The following is a 23,212-nucleotide window of genomic DNA, read 5'->3' as shown; positions in this document are numbered from 1 at the left end:
CATTTTTAGTAAAGACGGGGTTTCACCATGTTGGCTAGGAAGATCTCGATCTCTTGACCTCATGATCCACCTGCCTCGGCCTCTCAAAGCGTTGGGATTACAGGCGTGAGCCACTGCGTCTGGCCATTTGTGTTTTATTTTTTTTAATCTCAGGGACAATATATATTGTGTTGATCAGATGTGCTTTTCATTTTGGCTATTAAAAAAACACAGTGAAATTCATACATGGCCCACCTGCCACACGTTTGGAGACTCTGGAATATATGTTTTTGATTAGTCTCATTCCTGGTTCCACTTCAGTATTATCTTTTTTTCTTTAATCTTTTCACTGAAATAGCACATTTTTATTTTCTTATTATATCTTTTCTTCCTAATCATTGTAAATACTTTTTGGACTAGGTAACAATAAACACATTATTACTATTAAGGAAATAATGAAAAGGCCTTATTTATTTAATTACCTAAAGAGATGGGATCTCATTCTGTGGCCCAGGCTGAAGTGCAGTGGTGTGATCACAGGTCATTGCACACTTCAATTCCTTACTTCAAGCACTCCTACCACCTCAGCCTCCCAAGTAGCTGGACTACAGGTGAGTGCCATCATATCTGGCTAATTTTTTTTGTAGAGATGGAGTCTTGCTATGTTGCCCAGGCTGGTTTCAAACTCTTGAGCTCAAGTGATCCTCCCACCTCAGCCTCCCAAAGTGTTGGTATTCCAGGTGTGAACCACTGTGCCCAATTAAGATGTCCATTTAATATCTATTTTAACTCATTTGAACCATTTATAAGATAACTGACTGGCTGGATAAAAAGTAGATCTACTGACAGTAGTCTGAATTGAACTCTCAATATCTGGGTTTGTGTTGATCATTTAATTATTAAAAAATAATAGCACAACCCTATAGAATTGTTATGAGGTAGGGAGATAAGAAAAACAATAACTAATCAGTACCATAATATAACAGCATCCACTGTGTATCTTTTCTAAATTTTCTTTTCTTTTGAGATAGAGTCTCAGTCTGTCACCCAGGCTGGAGTGCAGTGGTGTGATCTTGGCTCATTCAAGGGATTCTTCTGCCTCAGCTTCCTGAGTAGCTGGGATTACAGGAGTGTGCCACCAGGCCCAGCTAACTTTTTTATTTATAGTAGAGATGAGGTTTCACCATGTTCTCCAGGCTGGTCTCAAACTCCTGACCTCAAGCGATCCACTCACCTCGGCCTCCCAAAGTGCTGGGATGACAGGTGTGAGCCACCACACTCAGCCTATTTCTAAATTTTCTTTGAATGTTTTATGTAGATGTAATCATAGTGCACGTGCTTTTATAAATAATACAGACTTTTAAAATAATTGCATCATCTTCACACTTGTAATTTCTATTTCTGCCACAATCTTCACACAACACTATAACATAACCATTAAAACAGCTCTGCATGGAACCCATAAATGTGACTGCCCAAAGCATCCATGGTTGGCTTTAAAAAACGGTTTATTTTTAAAAAAAGAAAATGTACATAAAAATAACAAATGTAAAAGAATAATAAGATAACATCAAAAGATTAAACCCCAGGATGGACTGAGATCTCTGAAATGTTCACAAATAGGCCAGGCACTGTGGTTCCCACCTGTAATCCAAGCACTTTGGGAGGACAAAGTGGGGAATTTACTTGAGCCCAGGAGTTTGAGGCTGCAGTGAGCTGTGATCACATCACTGTACTTCAGCCTGGGTGTCAGAGCAAAATTCTGTCCACCCCCACCCCAAAATAAAATACAAATGACAAAGGAGTGTTTTCTTAGCTGTGTTTAAAAGAAGCACTAACATTACTACCAGCGAAATACAAACTGGCACAAACTTTCTACAGAGAAATTTAATATCAAAATAATTTAAAAACTTTTTTTTTTTTGAGATGGAGTCCTGCTCTGCCACCCAGGCTCAAGTAGAGTGGCATAATCTCGGCTCACTGCAAACTCTGCCTCCCAAGTTGGATTGATTCTCCTGCCTCAGCCTCCCAAGTAGCTGGGATTATAGGCATGCACCACCATATCCAGCTAATTTTTGTATTTTTGGTAGAGACGGGGTTTCATCGTGTTGGCCAGGCTGGTCTTGAACTCCTGACCTCAGGTGATCCACTTGCCTCAGCCTCCCAAAGTGTTGGGATTACAGGTGTGAGCCACTAAGCCCAGTCACCCCATCCATTTCGAACCACCAATTCCACTCATAGAAGTCTTCTCTATGGTGAAAACGTATGAGTGACGTGCACAAATATTTATGTACTAGAATATATTTATTCCAACGTTACTGCATTCTTTAAAAAGAAAAAAAGTAGAATTTCCAAAAATAGCAGTAAGAAAAAATTTTTTATTGTGTACCTATAGTGGGACAATCAAGAGCCATTAAAATCACACCTCACTGAATGCCATGTAAAATATGTGTATGGTATGTTGTCAAGTGTAAGTATTTGGCTGTAAATTGTATATTGTAAAAACAATACATGAGGCCGGGGGCGGTGGCTCACGCCTGTAATCCCACCACATTGGGAGGCTGAGGCAGGTGGATCACCTGAGGTCAGAAGTTGAAGACCAGCCTGGCCAACATGGTGAAGCCCCATCTCTACTCTAAACACAAAAATTAGCTGGGTGTGGGGGCTGGCGCCTGTAATCTCACTTACTCGGGAGGTTCAAGCAGGAGAATCGCTTGAACCTGGGAAGCGGGGTTTGCAGTGAGCCAAGATCGTGCCATTGCACTCCAGCCTGGGCAACAAGAGTGAAACTCTGTCTCAAAAAAAAAATTAATAATAATAATACATGCGCTAATGGCCACATAATGTATAATTATATAATGAGGTAATGTGTGTGTGTATATATATAGGAACACATAAATGTGAGTTTATATATATCTTATATCTTAAAGGGAAGAGGGAAGAGGAAAGGGAATATTAAATCAAGAAAAAATCAGCAAGCCAGGATTCAGGGGAGAACACAGACCTAGGGAGTGGAGGTTGGCTCATGGGGGGTCCTTTTGCCCCCACCCCTCAACGCTTCACAGGATTCCTGTGAGAGTTTGTGGGCGCATTTTCAGGGGAAAGGGACTGGAGGACCCTGATCTGTAAGGGAGACTGGCCCTACTAACACCTCTACTTGGGGTTAGGATCTAAAATTCAATCACAGTAGTAACAAAGGTAAACTAGAAGTAGGCGGGTTGAACATTTTCAGGGCTAAAATTCAACTTTAAAGCATCTAAATCTTTGAACATACCTCAAGGTGATCTTGGAATGTTAGTGCCCCAGGTCCCTGGCAAAAGCAAACATAAATCCTATCTGGGAAAAGATGAGATCAAACTAAGCATCTGCACAGTATAAAATTAAAAAAAAAAAAAAATAGAAAATGGAGACATAAATAAAAAATAAACAAAAATCAATAGAAACAGAAAAAGACACACAAAGATCCTTGATTATTATCAGACACACATTTTAAAATAGCTATGTTAAATCTCTCCAAGAAGATAAAAGACAAAATAGAGAACTTCAGTAAGGAGTGGTGGCTCATGCCAGTCATGCCAGCCTTGAACTCCTGGGCTCAAGCCATCCTCCCACCTCAGCCTCCTAAATAGTTAGGACTACACTACAGGGGTGCGTCACCATGCCATGCCACCACGTGAAATTTATTAAGTTAGGGAATCTCAAGGTTGCTTAATTTGTCTGTAAACAGGTCTTAAGGTTGCTTAATTTCTCAGGAAATAGGTGAAAGTACAAAAAACAAAAATTTAGTCATGCCAGCACTTTTGGGAAGTCGAGTTGGGAGGATTGCTTGAGTCCAGCAGTTTGAGACCAGGCTAGATAACATAGAGAGACCCCATCTCTACAAAAAAATTTAAAAACTAGCCAGGTGTGGTGGTCCACACCTGTAGTCCCAGCTACCTGGGAGGCTGAGTCTAGAGGATCACTTGAGCCCAGGAGGTTGAGGCTGCAGTGAGCTGTGATCACACTACTGCACTGCAGACTGGGAAACAAAATGAGACTCTGATTTAAATTTTAAAAAAGAAAGAATGCCAACAGATAACTAGAAATAATTTTTAAAACTGAGCAATTCTAGAACTGATAAATAACCAAAATTAAAACCTCAACAGATCTACTTAATGGTAGATTAGAAGCAGCTGAATAAAAAATTAGTGCATTCAAAGAGGGATAAAAAGAAACAATTCCGAATGAAGAAGCAGAGTCAAAAGGATGGGAAATATTGCAGAGAAAATAAGAGGATAAAAGATACAGTGAAGAACTCTAACCTATGTATAATTGGAGTCCCCCCAAAAAAAATCATAAAGAGAATAACATAGAAGCATTATCTATAGAGAGATCATTCCTGAAAATGTAAAATGAAAGAAAGTATCAAACTACTACTGATTTCAAAGCCCTATAAATCCTATAAATGGGTGAATACAGTAAAACTGCTATAAAAGAGCTAAAAATAACATCTTAAAAGCAGCCACAAATAGATTACCTTCAAAGAATCAATAGATAGATAATTTTTGTTAAGAAGCTAGCATCATTGAAAGCTAGAAGATAGTGGAATGATCTTTTTTAAACTGCCTACTAGAATTCTACACCTTGTAAAAATATTTTTCAAGAAGAAAATGAAAGAAATCTATTTTAAGACAAAAAACACTAAAGAATTTGTCACCTAGCAGGCTTGCACTAAAGGAAATACAAAAAGATGCTCTTTGGGCTGAAAGAAAATAATCCCAAACAGATTCCTGAAGATGTAGAAAGAAAGAGCAAAGAGAAAAGATTAAATAAATACCAAACAGAAACAGTATTAATGTCTTGTGGAGATAATATAGAAAGCTAATTAAAATAAAATAACAACGTGTAACTTGGAAGCAAAATTTATTAAGTTAGGGAATCTCAAGGTTGCTTAATTTGTCTGGAAACAGGTCTTAAGGTTGCTTAATGTGTCAGGAAATAGGTGAAGGTACCAAAACAAAAAATAAAAAAGGCAAAAATGTATGCGATTTTAAAAGATAAGCCTAAGTGTGGTGGCTCAGGCCTGTAATCTCAGCACTTTGGGAGGCCACGGCCAAAGGGGCTGCTTGAGCCCAGGAGTTCAAGACCAGCCTGGGCAAGATAGTAAAATCTCACCTTTACAAAAAAATTTAGAAATTTAAAAATAAACATAAAAATTATCTTGGCATGGTGACACACCCCTGTAGTGTAGTCCTAGCTACTTAGGAGGCTGAGGTGGGAGGATGGCTTGAGCCCAGGAGTTCAAGGCTGCAGTGAGCTATGATTATGCCACCGCACTCCACCACGGGTGACAGAGTGAGAACTTGCATCAATAATAAAATAATAATAATAATAAAAGATAGTTGGTAAAATTACAGTTTTCAAACTACCAGAGAGAACAATTAAATAGTAAAGCATAACTGATAAATCCAAAAGACACAAAACGAAAAGGACTATAGAACAGATAAGACAAATAGAAAATGTACAATAAAATAGTACTTTAAATCCAAGCATTTAAACAATTGTATTAAATGTAAATGGACTTAGTTATACTTCAGTAAAAAACAACACTGTCAGACAAGATAAAAAATGAGTTCCAAACCTATGCTCTTTATTGAAGATACAAATAAAAAGGTATAAAAATGATTAAGATTACTAGAAAGTAAAAAGACATAACATGTAAATTTTAAACTAAAGAAGGCAAGTATAGCTATATTAATAACAGATAATATTTCACAGCAAAAAGCATCATAAGAAACAAAGTGGAAGTATTCTATTGATAAAAATGTAATTCATAAGGAAAATAAATAATTCTAAATATGTGTGCTTCAAATAACATGGCTTCAAAGCACATATAGCAAAAATTGGCAGAGCTATAAGGAGAAAAAAAACATGTCCACAAACATAGTAGAAATAACTTTCTCAATAGCTGCTACAATGAAAAGAAAAAAGTAAGGATATGGAAGATCTGAACAACAAAATCAGCAATTTGCCTAATGGACTTAAGCAGAACATTTAACCTAAGACATTCTTTTCAAGCATACACAGCACACTGATGAAAGCTGATCACATCTTGGGCTATGGTAAATCTCAATAAATAGCAACATACTGAAATGAAGAGTATGTTTTCTTAATATAATGCAATTAAATTAGAAATAATAAAAGAAGATAAAACAAAGTCTCCGTGTTTGGACATCAAGCAATAAAATTCTAAATCACACATTATTCAAAAAAGGCAACATAGTCAAAATTTTTAAATATTTTTTAAATGAAGGATATATAAATATTTGCCTTAACTTTAGAGATACAGTTAATCATGTTTAGAGAGAAATCTTTAGGTTTAAATGCACATATTAAAAAGATAAAAGGCTACAAAAATCAGTATGTTAAATATCCATCTAACGAATTTAGGAGAGAAAAAGATGCAGCAATTTAGTCCAAAGAAGGGAGAAAGAAGGAAACAGATTTAAGTGTTAATAAATAGCCTGCAAAGAAGCCTTCTGAAAAAGCTAATAAAATTTAAAACTTTGGCAAGTATAATCAAGTAGAGATACAAATAACTAATGTCAGAAATGAAAAAGGAACATAATATTGATCCTACAGGCTTTAAAGTGGTAAAGATACTAGAATAACTTTACACTAAAATTTTAAAATATTAGATAAAACATAATTTTTAAGAAAAAAAATGCAATTTACCAAAATCAACATATAAAACAGAAAATGTGATTCGTTCCATAACTAGCTTTTGCTTTCTTTTTTTGAGATGGAGTCTTGCTCTGTCACCCAGGCTGGAGTGTAGTGGCAGGATCTCGGCTCACTGCAAGCTCCGCCTCCCAGGCAGGTTCAAGCGATTCTCCTGCCTCAGCTTCCCGAGTAGCTGGGATTACAGGCACCTGCCACCGCGCCTGGCTAATTTTCGTATTTTTAGTAGACACAGGGTTTCACCATATTGGTCAGGCTGGTCTCAAACTCCTGACCTTGTGATCCACCCGCGTCTGCCTCCCAAAGTGCTGGGATTACAGGCGTGAGCCACCGCGCCCAGTCGCTTTTTCTTTCTTCATAATTTCTTTTGATTTTTTTTGAAACAAGGTCTTGCTCTGTCGCCCAGTCTTGAGTGCTGTGGTATGATCACAGCTCACTGCAGCCTCAACCTTCTGAGCTCAGGAGATACTCCCACCTCAGCACCCCAAAGCGCTGGGATTACATGCATGAGCCACCACACCCAGCCCATTTACTTTCAGTATGTTCCAAATTATCAGTCTTTTCCTCTATAGCCAAGATATTGTCCTGTTTCAGAAGTTTTTGCCTACTCCACAAGCAACAAGATTCCTCCTATATTATCTTCCAGAAGCTTTGTTATTTTATCTTTCACATTAACATTTATAATCATCCTAGGAAGGAATTTTCTGTTTGTGAGACGGATATCAAGTTTCATCATCTTTTTCATATGATTACCCAGTTGACCCCATCCCATTTATTTAAAAGGCTGTATTAAGCTGCTTTTCAGTGTCACTTTTGTCATTCATTAACTGTCTATACACATGAGAGTCTGTTAGGTGGTTCTCTACTCCACTGTGTGTGTGTGTGTCCTTGCACAAATACTAGAATGCTTCATTACTCTTGCATTATAATAAGTCGTGATACCTGGAATAGTAACTCTTTCCACTTTGATTTTTTTAAAGATCATCTCTAGGCCCTTCCAACATAAAGTTTAGAGGCAGTTTGTCACATCCCACTAAAGCACACACGCACACATTCACCCACACCCTTGAGATATTGATTAGAATTGCATCTAATCTATTAGTTTGGAGAGAAGTGAAATAACAGACTTCAAAACGATAAACATGGTAAATCTGTTCATATATTTGTCATTTCTGATTTCTCTCACTGAAGTTTAATAGGCTTCTGCATACAGGCCATGCACATTTCTGTTCAGTGTCTTCTTAGATTATTTAATGTTTTTAATACTGTCTTAAACATAGTATTTTTAAAGTATCTTTAACAGTTTTGTTTGCTGATAGAGAAATGGCATTGGTTTTACACATTGATTTTGTGTTCAGTAATTATGTAAATTATATTTCTAATTAATGTATTTGAAATTTTTACATATACGATCACATCATCATAAATAATGGCAGTTTTATTTCTTCTCCAATTTCTTATTTATCTTCTAGACCATATAGGAATAATTGTTCAATAGAAGACAGAGTGGTAATAGTGGCATTGTTTTCTCATTCCCAAACTTAAAAAAGCAAACCTTCAATATTTTACCATCTAACGATATTTGTGGTAGGTTTCTTATAATCGTCATTTATCAGAGTAAGCAAGTTTTCTAAGTTTCCTAAGAGTTTATGTCATGAATGGTGATACAGTTTACCAAATGCTTTTCTGATAATCTCTAGTGAGAATCATTACATATACACACATTATATACATACATTGTATACATTACATGATGTACATATACATATTATATACATATTGCACACATTATATAATGTGTATATATACATGTTGTATACATTATATATAATATCTATCATATACATATATACATACAATGTATATAATGAAAATTATATGGCTTTTAAACGTTAAGCTGACCTTACTTTCCTGGAATCAACCTAACCTGGTTTTGATACGTCATTTGGTTTTCAAATGTTAAACCAGCCTTGCATTCCTTTATATACATTGCTGAACTAAATGTGCAGATGTTTCATTTAGAAATATTTATATTTATCAGGGATAGTAGCTACAGTTTTCTAATGATTGTATCTGGTTCTAATATCAGGGAAATTTTGGCCTCATAAAATAAGTTGGGCAATGTTCACTCCTGCTCTGTTTTCTGAAAGAGTTTATACTGTCTAAGACTGGTTTTATTTCTTCTTTAAATGTTTGGTAGAATTCACCAATGAAACTACCTAAGCCCAGAGGTTTTGTTAACAATCTTATTTTATTAATAACAAAAAAAATTCTAAGGTAAGGAACAAACTGAAGACCAAAAGAATATGTGTGTGTGTGTATCTATAGATAGATACATATATAGATAGATAGATAGATAGATAGGGGTGTATGTGTGTGCATATATATACATATATATATATATATATATCCATGTATGCAAATAATTCCTATGCTCCAAGAGGGCTTGAAAATCTAAGCACTCAAGAGAGAGCAAAAACATTCATACCACCATAACTTGGGCTTTTTAAAATAAATTTTCAAACCCTCTCAGTGAGCATGCATTATTTGTAATTAGAATTAAAAGTAATAAATGGCAGTCATGGCTGTCTTCCCACAAATAGGTTAGGTTAAATAGAATAGGTTCTCCCCACACTCTGTTCTGAGCTTGTAATTCACTTTGAAGATCTATTAGTTCATTTCACTAGCCTTCCGCTTCTCACAAAGTCAGAACAAAGTAATGCTGACTCTTAGAAGGGTGAGGAACCCCATTTTGAACTCCATAACCAAAAGAGAGAGATGTGACGGCTCAGGTTTGTTGGGAGTGGGGCTATTACTGTCAAATACAGACGCCATAGAAGTTAGAAGAGCAGGGAAAAAAATAGAGTGTCAAGCCTAGAAAAATGGAGAATCTCTCTAAAATTACTAAAGGTCATCTGGAAGACATTAACACGATGCCTTTTATTTCTAATGAGGCTAAAGCCGCTCACTTTAAACCCCAGCGTATCAGAGAGAAGACAGACATAAAGAAAAGTTTTATATGGTGGATTAAAAAAAACACACACATAATAAGGCAGTCTTTATAATTTTGTAGTAGTTGGACAAGCAAGCCAATTAAAATTTCTTGTTAGTCTCTTTATGGTGTCATGAGACTATTCTATCATCAACTAGATAATGCAAATGATGGAAAATCCCAGAATTAAGGGAAACAAAACAAAGCAGTCAGGTTGGAGGGGAAACAGTTTTTACGAAATTTATAGCAGTTTTATAATGTTTCTCAAATCTCATTGGTTCCAGATAAAAGACTATATATAAACATTACGTAGAAGAGTAATCATTAAACTACCAAAGAATAACAAATACAATATGAAACATAAAATCATATTAATTCAATCTTTAAGAGATGTTACATCTGAATTGAAATATTACATTAGCAATATTCAGCCTGTCTTTTTTTTTTTTTTTTTTTTTTTTTTTGTGAGTCAGAGTCTCGCTCTGCCTTCCAGGCTGGAGTGAGTGGCGCCATCTTGGCTCACTGCAAGCTCCGCCTCCCGGGTTCCCGCCATTCTCCTGCCTCAGCCTCCCGAGTAGCTGGGACTACAGGCGCCACCACCACGCCCGGCTAATTTTTTGTATTTTTAGTAGAGACGGGGTTTCACCATGTTAGCCAGATGGTCTTGATCTCCTGACCTCATGATCCACCCACCTCGGCCTCCCAAAGTGCTGACAGGTGTGAGCCACCGTGCTCAGCCGGCCCAGTCTGTCATTTTTATCACCTAGAGCCTTTATGAGAATGTGGACAAAATAGGGGATGCACTAGGGGTTCAGAAGAAAATTATTAATCAGTTTGACACAAAATGCAGGACTGGTACACGTGGTCAGTAACACTAACACTAGAGACTGAGTAGTAGCTTGGGAGAACTTATTGGTAGGTGGATCAAACTCAGGCATGGGGGAGGGAGATGCAGTTATGTGCTTCTTATAAAAGTATTTGACCTATATTTAGAAGTTCATTTCCATTCAACTTGATATCTGAATTATTGGTTGACCTTGAAGAAAATAAAACTACTGAAATCCAAATGACTCTTTCCTAATCATACACTAGAGAGGAAACATATGTAGCCAACCTTGTGGCATTGATAAAAATAAATTATATAACATCAATAATGCTCTGAACACCACCCAGGGAGGTCAGTTGACCTACCCAAGGTCATAGCAAATTCAGAAAAAGACAGCAAGGTTCTCCTACCTCCAGCTAAGCATAGAAGCTTTCCTGTAATACACAGAGCTTATGCTCTGAGGCCTTGCAAAACAATGGGTTTTTTGTTTGTTTGTTTGTTTTGTTTTTCAAATCTAAGCTGAATGTAACTTGGCACTCTGGCTGGATTAAATATTTGACACATCTTCTACCATTATCCAGCTGCAAGAAAAAAATGAGAGAGGTAGGATCTTGTGGTGATTAGGGGATGCTCTTAGAATTTGAAAAATTAATTTTAAATCCTGGTTCCTACTCTTAATCTTGAATAGTTAAACTCCCTGAACCTCAGTTTTCCCTCTATGAAATGGGGATATTATGAAATAATTTTTGCAAATCCTAAAGCCTGAAATATCTAGTAAGTGTTCCACAAATAGTACCCACTGCAGTTATTATAGTTAATATTGCTTCTTTCCTTCCTTCATTCCTTCCTTTTTCCTCCTTCGTTCCTTCCTTTTTTCCCCTTCCTTCCTTTATTTCCCTTCTAAATTTAAAAAAAAAGTTATTATAATCATTCACTAGTTTCACCTTCAGATAACCCAGACATGGAGGCCATTTTTCTAATACTTCTGAAAAGTGAAAACAAAATCTTTCAGTACTGCTGTGCATAGCCATAACAGAAGCTATTATTTCTCTCAGTGACTGGTGTTTCAAGGAAAGCATTAAACTAATAGCAATGACTAGGAAAGCAAGGTTTTAATGAAGTCACACACTCCCACAGATTTCTGACTACCACAGACATATACAAAGCTGAGTTCTTGAGTAATTAATTGTGAGCAACTACTTTATGCCAGATAAACTAGGTTCAACTAAATGCCAACGTGAAATGTTAAAGTTATAAGCCTCTCCACAGCTTCAGAAGGTGGCTATATTAAGTATTAGCTATTAACACAGCACTGTAGAGGAAACAATAGTTTGTCATATTAAATAATGTAAGCTGTGAGGTAGACTTTTTAAAGTCAATAGTTAAATGCCTTTTCTTGCTAAGAAATAAAGTTTTTTTCCTAACTTTCATTTTCTAGATATCAGCAAGTACAATTAAGAGTAAATCCATTTAAAATTGAATACTTCTATTATTCTGCCCACTCTTTCTAAAGCTTTCAAAAGCTTGCTCAATTAGCAAAGTAAATCACGTTTGTTTCTAGATCTTATTTTTCTTTTTGTCTTTCCTGTATAATTCAGGCAATTAACGAATTGCATCTATTAATCTAACATATCCCACTTTCTCAGTGATTCCTACTAACCTGTAGATGTTCAAATTCCATCTTCTTGGTCAATGCATTCTGCTTGATCCTTTCTGGAGACAGGTCCTGACAAACCTTTTCTACTTTGCATAAGGCCGTCCCATCACAAGAGTGGATGCTTTCTCTTACCATCCCAGGGCCAACCAGGATCTCAGCCCACCACCTTAGCCTGCTCTAACTCAGCTGTTGGAGAGAAAAAATTCCCCCTGTGAAACAAGTTCATGGTGTCTCTATTTCGGAGACTAAACCCTGCCCTCACTACCTCCCACAGTGTTACTGGAACCAGTTTCCTGACTCTGCATTACCTCTCTAGCACTTCCTTTAGAAATGTAACAAGAGCAACATGGATGAATTAAAAGGAAATGCCTCTGCCGAGACATCTTAAAAGAAGGCAATCAATAAATTTTAAGTATCCTAAAATAAATTTTCGGAAGTAGTGAATGGTTTGCAGTTTAAACAAATGGATTTTTTTTATCTGCCTCAAACCCAGCTGAACATTTCCCTCTGCAGGAGGCTCTTTTCAATGACATACTTCTTGTTGTTGTTTTGTTGTTGTTGTTGTTGTTGCTGTTGTTGTTGTGAGACAGGGTCTTACTCTGTTGCTCAGGCTAGAGTGCAGTGGTGCAATCATAGACCACTTCGGCCTCCTACTCCTGGCTCAAGTGATCCTCCTCCCTCAGCCTTCCAAGTAGCTGGGACTATAGGTGTGCACCACTGTGCCTGGCTGACTTTTTTTTTTCCAGTAGAGACAGAGTCTGACTATGTTGCCTCAGCTGGTTTCAAGCTCCTAGGCTCAAGTGATTCTCCTGCCTCAGGCTCCTAAAGTGCTAGGATTATAGGAGTGAGCCACCACATCTAGCCCTTTTCAGTGATATATATTTATAAAAATTCTGAGTTTTAGTCATTATTTAAAAAAAAAAAAAGTATTTAATTTTCAAGTCCCAGTCCAGATGGTCAGATTTTTTTAATGATATAGCTAAAAAGTCCTTTTATATACTAACAAATTGTAGATTGCTCATCAAAAATTGAGAGTATGAATTATCAAAAAACATTACTCAATAAAGCATTGCCCATCTAATCTCCAAAACTAGACAAGCTCATCCCTTCGAAATCTAGTTAGTCGCCAAAATCAATTATTTCCATCTCAGATGTGTCTGTAGAATGTGCTTCTTATTCATCTCAATCACTTTGGGCTCTCAAATGTAATTTAAAAATATTTTGATAGGGCAGGCACAGTGGCTCATGTAATCCCAGCACTTTGGGAGGCCAAGGCAGGAGGATCACCTGAGGCCAGGAATTTGAGACCAACCTGGCAACATAGCTAGACCCTGTCTCTACAAAATATTTAAAAATAGCTAGGCATGAAAGTGCATGTCTAATCCCAGCTACTCCAGAGATGGGAGTGGAGGTGGGAGAATCACTTGAGGCCAGGAGTTAGAAGCTACAGTGAGCTGTGATCGCACCACTGCACTCCAGCCTGGGCAACAGAATGAGAGTAGTTTAAAAAATAAAAATTAAAACAACATGTATAGTCTCTTACATGATTACCACATCCCTGTAGCTAGCTCTCCACTAAGCAGAAAATCATCTTCATCAAAAGCAAAGATTAGTGGCCAGGTGAGGTTGCTCACACCTGTAACCCCAGCATTTTGGGCAGCCAAAGTGGGTGGATTGCTTGAGCTCAGGAGTTCGAGACTAGCCTGGGCAACATGACAAAACCCTGTCTTTACAAAAAATACAAAACTAGCAGAGTGTGGTGGTGTGAAACTCTAGTCCTAGCTACTCAGGAGGCCAAGGTGGGGGGATTGCTTAAGTATGAAAGGTTGAGGCTGCAGTGAGCTATGATCACAACACTGCATTCCAGCCTGGATGACAGCACAAGACCCTGTGGAAAAGGGAAGGGAAGGGAAGGGAAGGGGAAGGGGAAGGGGAACTCCTGGCCTCAAGTGATCCTCCTGACTTGGCCTCCCAAAGTGCTGGGATTACATGAGCCACTGTGCCTGGCCCATCAAAATCTTTTTAAACTAGATTTGAGAGCCCAAAGTGATTGAGATGAATAAGAAGGGAAAGGAAGAGACAAAGGGAGGGAGGGAGGAAGAGAGAGAGGGAGGGAGGAAGAGAGGGAGGGAGGGAGGGAGGGAGGGAGGAAGGAAGGAAGGAAAAGATTAACGTATTTCTTTCTTGCTACTACAAATCTGAGATCTCTGGTTGGTCCAAGGGTAGTGAGTTATTTCAATTGATTTCAATTGATTGTTCACAGTCAGTTACAGACCAAATTCCTTGTTTTACTCTTTCCTTCTTCTCTCTACTACACTTGAGTAACTTTTAAAAATAAGTAAATACAAATATTTGAGACCTCAAATGATTCTGAGATAGAATTGAGATTGCTGATGTGCCTGTGAAGATGCCCTTAGCAACAGGTATCTCCCATCCCTGTCTCCGCCCATCCTTTACAGCCCACCTTGGTTTCTGCCACTGGAATTGCTCATCATTTCTTGAATGTGTCAGGATCTTTCACAGCCAACCATATCTCTGAGGCAGAAGTCAGGTTTTCTGCCAAGAACGACCTGCCTTTTCCACCTGGAAAACTCCTACTTAACCTTCACGTGCCGCTTCAAATGCCATCTTTCTAGAATGGGGCCTTCTTCCACTTGTGCAGGTGGAGTTTATTGCTTCATCTGTGTTCCCAGAGCACTTTGTACTATCTGTGCCAGCATTCACTGTGTTTGAACTGAGAATTCTCTTTGATGCATTGTCTGTCTGCTCCCTATCTCCAACGAGAACGTAAGTTCTCCTAAGACATGGACATGTATTCTTCGTAACTGGGTAGGCCTTGTGAGTATTAACCCTTCTTTTTTTTTTTTTTTTTTTTTTTTTTTTAGTGGAGTCTCACTCTGTCGCCCAGACTAGAGTGCAGTGTAGCGATCTTGGCTCACTGCAACCTCTGCCTCCTGGGTTCAAGAGATTCTCCTGCCTCCCGAGTAGCTGGGATTACAGGCATGCGCCACCATACCTGGCTGATTTATCTATTTTCTATAGAGATGGGGTTTTGCCATGTTGGCCAGGCTGGTCTCGAACCCCTGACCTCAGGCGATCTGCCTGCCTCGGCCTCCCAAATGCTAGGATTACAGGTGTGAGCCACCACGCCTGGCTGGTATTAACACTTCTTGAATCCCTTACTACATGTTAGCTTTATCATAATCTAACAAAAAGTTCATAGAATTTAAATGAGGCAACTTCTGGACTTAAACCATAACTCCATCTTTTTCTAGAAATTTCACTGTGAGCACATTTGGTCCCTGGCCTATAAAACAGTATCACACAGCCTGAGAGTAGTGGCTAATGCTTGTAATGCTAAGATTTTGGGAAGTCGAGGTGAGAGGATCACTTGAGCCCTGGAGTTTAAGGCCAGCCTGGACAACATAGTGAGACCTCGTCTCTACAAAAAATAAATAGATAAATAAATTAGCCGAGCACGGTGGCACGCACCTGTGGTAGCAGCTACTAGAGAGGCTCAGGTGCAAGATCACTTCAGCCCAGGAGGCTAAGGTTGCTGTGAGCTATGATTGTACCACTGCACGCCTGCCTGAATGACAAAGTGAAACTGTCTCAAAAGAAGAAAAAAAAAAAAACTGTAAATACAACCAGCTCAAGGGGTACTTTTTGAGAACCGAGATTAAATGAGATGATACATGAATTTTGCCTGAAAAAGTCCTGCCGTGAATATAACAGCAAAAATGATGATAAAATGGCTCTAGCATCCACTCAGTCCCCATTCCATGCTGGGCATTGCCCTAGCCCCTTTACAACCCACGTTGTAAATATCATTAACCCTCCATCTTAACAACTAGGAACCAAGCCCACAGAGGATAAGTGAGCCAGTCAGTGCCACATAGCAATCACCCAGCAAAGCCAAGACTCAAACCCAGCTGGGGATTCTACCACACATACTCTATAATGTTCTCTTACATAGGTGCCTGATATTTTATCTCATCCTCACCAAAACTCTTCGATTTTCCTCACCTCACAGATGAAAACACTAAGTCTCAAAGAAGTAACTCGCCCAAAATCACAGGGCTATGGAGTGAACAACTCAGACTGGGCCTCTGGAAAGTTTAGTGGATTTTATTGCCAGTGTTTTGTGGCTGTCTCCAATAATCACTGATGGCTCTGAGTAAGGGAGAAGGAGGTGGTGAGTTGCAAAGTAGACACTCCGCAGGGTTGAAAGGCTGAGAAATGCCAAGCCAGTGGCAGGCTTCTCTCTGCATGGATCTGCTTAGTAGAGCAGCAAGGGTTCCAGAAACAGAATCTCCTAGATTAGTATTCTAGCATGACATGAGCTTCTTGGGATGTTGTCTCTGCTTAATCCTAGCTCATCCCAGAAGTAGGCACAGGCAACAGGGCCACCATGCTGGGAACAAGCGTAAGAAGAAGAGAGCTTGGTATGTATGAGTCTACCGCATGATGCTATTGCTAGGACAAATTTGGAAACGGAAACAAAAGGTCACGCATATGGAACCCACCCCCGCACACACACATCCTCCTCCTGGCTCTATGACAGTAGAAGATCCAAAGGAAGGAATTAGAGTGGGGTGAATTTCAAAAACTATAGCCTTATAAAAGGAAACCAATTTTGAGTTAAAGGAAGGAATGAAAGGAATGTAAGGCTTTTTTTTTCCTTTTTTCTTTTTCTTTTAAATGAGCTCAGAGTATCAAAAGGGTCCAGTGAAGAGCACGGAAGATTTAGACTGGGCCTAGAGGAGACAGGATCAGGACTGGATTAGACAGAGGGGAGACTTATGTGTATTCTGTAAATGTCAGAGCCCGTGGTGGTACCTACCCTCCAGAAGGAATAAGAAAAGGGAATATGAAAAGTGCTGATAGCAGGGATTAATTCAGAACAGTGACATGCATTAAAAAGTCCATTGAAGGCCAGGCATGGTGGTTCATGCTTGTATTCCCAGCACTTTGGGAGGCCGAAGCAGAAGGATTGCTTGAGCCCAGGAGTTCGAGACCAGCCTGGGCAACATGGCAAAAACCCATCTCTATTAAAAAAACAAAAAAAAATTAGATGGGCTAGGTGGTACACATCTGTAGTCCCGGCTACTAGGGAGGTTAAGGTGGGAGGATCGCTTGAACCTGGGAGTTTGTGGCTGCAGTGAGCTATGATAGCACCACTGCACTCTAGTCTGGACAACAGAGCAAGACCCTATCTCAAAAAAATAAAGAAAAAGTCCATTGGTTCCTCTGCTTTGCTACACAGACAGTTCTGCTCCTTCAGAGGCAGACTTACACTTTTCAGTGATTCAGTCTTAAAATTAGATAGCAAGTCTCAAGCTGAGCGGGGCAACGTCTAAATGCCTATCATAAAGATTTTCTTAAGCAAAAAGAAACACTGTACGAAACTGCATTCACAATTTTCTAAGACTCCTGTCTCTCAGAATCCAGACTTTGCCCACACCGGAGCTTACATTTTCTCAAAGGTGTTAGCTGAAGGTGAGGTTTGAACAATGTGCTCCGGGAAAACACACACCAAGCAGAAGTAGCACATATATTAAAGCTGCCTGTTGGGTCTCTTTTCACAGAAAGCAAAGCTAAAATAAGGGCTCAGCCTTAAGATCTGTCACCAACCACGTATAGCACAGGAAGCAAGCTGGAACTGAGATTAAGATCTGTGACATGCTCTGCTACTTATAGACTAGGGTGCCTTGTTGGTGCTTAGAATGGGAATTGACTCACCCGTTAGTAGACCATATAGCCATTATGGCTACACTTATTATTACCATCATTTAAAAACAAGGTTGGCCTTCATGTGCAGTGCTTCATCCCAAATATAATTCAAGAGAATAAAGTAGAGAATTTGAACAAGTCATTTCTAAAGACCATGTCCTTAAATCAACACAACAATTGGGACTTAGAAGCCAGGATATTTATGCATAATATCCATGTATAGTCCCATAGAAGGATGGTTTAGGTTCTACTACATATTTTTTATCTTCTGAAGCTATGGATAAAGGGAAGGTTCCTGTGAGAACCCATAATCTCTTTGCCTTTGAACATACTTGTGAAATGCTAATACATGTGGATGCATAGCCTGTAATGATTATTCCAAAACAGATTCAGAGACTTCTGCATAATAGGCACAGCAGTTAGGAGCAGGCATTTCATAGTTTAACATACCTAGATCTGAATAGCTTCTCTGCTAATTATTATGACCAGTCTCTTTATAAAAAACACACCTGACAAAACGTCCAAGGGGTGTTAAAGATCAAATGACATGTGTAAAACCCTCAGCAAAGTAAGAGCTCGGAAAATGGTGACTATTAGCATTAAATGGGTCATTAGAGGGTTTAGTTTGACTATTACTGGTGAGGCCACACCGTTGGTAAGAGTTGAGAAACGAAACCAATTTTCATCACCTAGCTCAGTACTCTTTAGCTGGATTTTAGTCTCAAATTACTATTAAATGTCAGTTTGACCTTAATTAAAGCTTTGATCCAACAAGGTTGTAAGCAAGATATGCCTTCCCTGTTTTTCTTGGTCTCACGTTGAAAAAACTTTCCTCATGCTTACAGGCATTGCTTCTTGTTCATAATTAATGAGCGCATGGGATGGACTGATGTCTTGTTTCATCCATAATCATTTTCCTTCTGTACACAGAAGAGACTACCCAGTTTCCACCCAAGTTATTTGTTGACTATGTCTGATGGCTGGCTGAAGGATTGCTTGATGGCTGGAAGAAGGATTGCCATATCTATAAGCAACCATGATCTTTGTATCTTGATATAAGCTTCTGTACAAAATTTTTGGTCACATCCTTAAAAGTGAAAACATATTTCAATAATGGTTAATCATTTAGCTAAAGGAGCATATAACCCTTTAGCAAATACAACTTAATTAAAAATCCATTTTATCTGAAAAGGAAGTTGTGTTATTTTAACCTATCAAGAGACTTTAATGGAGTAAATGCTATATCAGAAGAGGACAAAAAATACTTAATCAACATTAGCATTTATACATATCACATTGTTTTCTCTAATGTTATTGTTACCTTTACTGTAACCATATTTGTTTTCACCTGTACTTGGGGGGAAAAAAAACACAAATGCTTTTTTTCTTGAAAAATCTATAAAGATTTCACTCCTCTCTAATTTCAAAAATTTACCTCAAAGAATTTTTAATTTTAAAATGTAAAGCTATTACAATTAATTTTCCTGGAATATATTTTGCAGTGGTGAAATTTTCAGACGCCTTCCTGAAACTCCTTCTATTTGGAAATGAACACTATTCTGAGAATTCTTCTGCATAATTTGAAATGACCAGCAGAGGGCAGAGCTAAAAATTTGACACTAGAATCCCTGTGCATGAATGAGAAGAAATTTCCAAAATGAGGCTGAGGAGTTCTATTTTTGACTGAAATTTAGCACCTCGGTTGCTATATTTGCTGAGCTTAGAGACATGCCAAGAAGAAATGTCAACCTAACATTCTCTTCAGTGCAAATGGGGAAAATAAAAATCAACACTGCAATAAAATAATTTAATGCAGTACAAACGCTAGAATTAACCAAAAACAAAGAACTGAAATAATGTGACATAAATAGTACCTTGTTCATTTTATGCACACATATGAGGTGCAACTAAATAACTTACAAATCAAATACTTGGTGATAAAGGTAGACAAAAATATCTGTAAAAATTAATCTGTGAAAAGTAATTTTATCTATATCTGTATGTGCATTACATAATAACTTCTTAATCTAGAATATAAACCTTACAGACAAGATTCTTGAAAAAGTTTTCCAAACTTTTGTAGGGTTGTTTGAAACTTTGATAAGTACAAAAATGGTTATTTTATTCTCCACATTCTGTAAGTTCAATGTTTTACAACCCCTTGTATTTCAAAAGCACATTTCAAAAAACGTATTAATATATAAAGGAAGAAGCAAAAGGAAGAAAAACCCTGGGGTTTAGGCTTATGGGTACAGTATATATTGAATAAGATTACATTTAATATACAGAGATTTTTGTTTTTTGTTTTTTCAAGACAGAGTCTCGCTCTGTCTTCCAGGCTGGAGTGCAGTGGCACGATCTCGGCTCACTGCAAGCTCCGCCTCCCGGGTTCACATCATTCTCCTGCCTCAGCCTCCCGAGTAGCTGGGACTACAGGCGCCCGCCGCCACGCCCAGCTAATTTTTTGCATTTTTAGGGGTTTCACTGTGTTAGCCAGGATGGTCTCGATTTCCTGACCTCGTGATCAACCCGCCTCCGCCTCCCAAAGTGCTGGGATTACAGGCGCAAGCCACTGTGCCCGGCCAATATAGAGTTTTTATTCAGCAACGTATCTGGGCATGAACATCTGCATTTTACATCTCAAGGTTTTTCAAATAGAGAAAAGGTTAAATAGAGAAAGTTCTTGTAAGGAATTAAAAGTGGTGTTAATTCCACCGAAAATTCTGTTAACCCCAACTGGAGACAAACTCAGTCTCAGTCTCTCTCTCTCTCCTTCTCTCTCTCTTTTTCTCTCTCTTTCTTCCTCTTTCTTTCTCTCTCTCTCTCTCTGTCTCTGTGTCTCTCCGTGTGTCTCTCCATGTGTCTCTCCGTCTCTCTTGGCTGAGCAGTTTCTCAATTACACACAGGAAGTTAACCAAAGCCATAATGATCAATCCAGGGAAACTGTTTTGTTATTAAGGCTTAGCTCTGGCACAGCACTTCTCATGAGCAGAGCTGTATTGTAACTCTTGAGAATTCAAAGGTGAGTGAAATAAAAGACAAGAGCAGCTTCCATGGCGAAGTAGCAACTAATATTCACAGAATGCACTTTCTAGAGCAAGACTTTCGCAAATCTGGCTTATCAAAAATTCATATTCCCAGAGCCCAGTCTCAGATCTAGTCCATCAGACTTTCCAGAAGCAGAGCCCAAGAATTTGCATTTTATAAATATTGCCAGGTAGCACAGTACCACGGACTAGCATAAGATGAAGCTGCCGACCTAGCCAGGAGGTAGCTAATGGAGGTCCCTGTAGATCACAAATAAGAGCTACAGTAGCACCCTAGGGTAAAGCATCTCCAAGTGTAATAAGATTGGACTTGGTTTTTAAAAATCAGGGCCAGGTGCAATGGCTCACACCTGTATTCCTAGCACGTTGGGGGGCCCAGGTGGGAGGATTACTTGAGTCCGGGAGTTTGAGGCTGCAGTAAGCTATGATTGCTCCATTGCACTCCAGCCTGGGTGACAGAGAGAAATCCTCTTTTAAAAAGAAGAAAAAAAAACTCTTTTGTGGAGAAGGAACCATAGGGAGCAGAGTGGACCCACGGAGACTAATTAGGGGACTATCGCTTGAGACCAAGCTCAACACTAAGGTGACTTGGACCAGAGTGATGGCAACAGAAAGAGACAAAAGGTCAACAGATTGGCTATGGAGGGTGGAGAAAGGGCACAAGATGTAGAGTCAGCCTTTGTGGGTTGGAATTCCATCTTCTCCAGCTTACAAAACAATCGACTCTGGGCAAGTTACCCTAAGTCTCTTTTCACATCAGAAAATGGAAGTCAGATTAACTGAGTTATTTAAGACCAATTAATTGAAGTGATCGTGTTAAGTACTTAACACAGGACTTGACCCTCAGTCAGTACTGAATGTCATGGCATGAAGAAACAAGAAATTAAAAGCCCCAATTTTCTACGACTCGCTCCTCTACGCCGGCCAACTAAACTGGAAAAAAACAAACAGACCCACTTAGATTCATTAATCTGCATTCACCATGGGGTCTAATTGCCCCATCTTCCATCTTACCCGGAGGAGAACATCATCCTCCGTTAGTTCTTTACAGCTTATCTCCAAAATGAGTCTGAAATTCCCATTCTATCCAGATTCCATTTTAAAGAACAGACCCTATAACAACTGTCAAGTGAAATGGTACAAAAATGATACTAGATTGGTGTTCACTTATTTGGGGGCAAGTTCCTAAATAAACTCAAAACAGCCTATAAGGAAACTGAATGTTTTCTTACTACATAGTAAATTAGGCACTTACTCTTCACTATATACTATTTATTTTTATTTTTTGAGACAAAGTCTCAGCTTACTGCAACATCCACCTCCTGTGTTCAAGCGATTCTCCCATCTCAGCCTCTCGAGTAGCTGGGACTAGAGTTGCATGCTACCACGCCTGGCTAATTTTTTGTATTTTTAGTAGAGACGGGGTTTCACGATGTTGGCTAGCCTGGTCTTGAACTCCTGAACTCAAGTGATCTGCCCACCTTGGCCTCCCAAAGTGCTGGGATTACAGTGTGAGTCACTGTGTCTGGCCATACTTTTTTTTTTTTTTTTTTTTTGACAGAGTCTCGCTCTGTCACCCAGGCTGGAGTGCAGTGGCATGATCTTAGCTCACTGCAACCTCTGCCTCCTGGGTTCAAGCAATTCTTCTGCCTCAGCCTCCTGAGTAGCTGGGACTACAGGCACATACCACCAAGCTCGGCTGATTTTTTTGTATTATTTTATTAGTAGACACGCGGTTTCACCATGTTAGCCAGGATGGTCTCAATCTCTTGACCTCATGATCTGCCCGCCTTGGCCTCCCAAAGTGCAGGGATTACAGGTGTGAGCCACCGCGCCCGGCCATACTATTTTTTTTTTAATCATTTTGAACGTGGCATATGTAGACCCCATCTTTCAGTTACACAATTGACACCCGGAAAGAAGAGTGATTATATGTACCAACAGATGTCACCCTCAAAGACCAGCTAATCGATGCATGAAGCTCAAAACCTGTCCCCCGAGCACCCTTGTCTGCAGGGGATTGTGTCAAACGTTGTAGCTTTCTAAGGCTCATAACGCAAGGTTTCTGCCTCGACCCGTGGCCTGGCTTCGGCTGCCACCTATTTTGAATATGAAAATTGCCTCATTGTCCCAGCGCCCTCACTCACACCTGTGATTCCAGCACTTTGGGAGGCTGGGGCAGGAGGATCACTTGAGGCCAGGAGTTCAAGACCAGCCTGCACAACACAGCCAGAACCTGTCTCTACAAAATATATAAA

General features: G+C 39.0%; 1 protein-coding gene across 2 annotated transcripts in view; it reads right to left on the bottom strand.

Moving 5' to 3' along the window:
- FMN2 (formin 2) overlaps window positions 1-23,212 on the bottom strand; it is a 393,694-nt gene that overhangs the window by 315,342 nt on the left and 55,140 nt on the right. The window lies entirely within an intron of this gene.

This window comes from Papio anubis, chromosome 1 (genome assembly GCF_008728515.1).
Source record: "Papio anubis isolate 15944 chromosome 1, Panubis1.0, whole genome shotgun sequence".
Classification (NCBI taxonomy): Eukaryota; Metazoa; Chordata; class Mammalia; order Primates; family Cercopithecidae; genus Papio; species Papio anubis.
The sequence above is the reverse complement of the archived record's forward strand: the minus strand, read 5'-3'. Positions and strand labels throughout refer to the sequence as shown.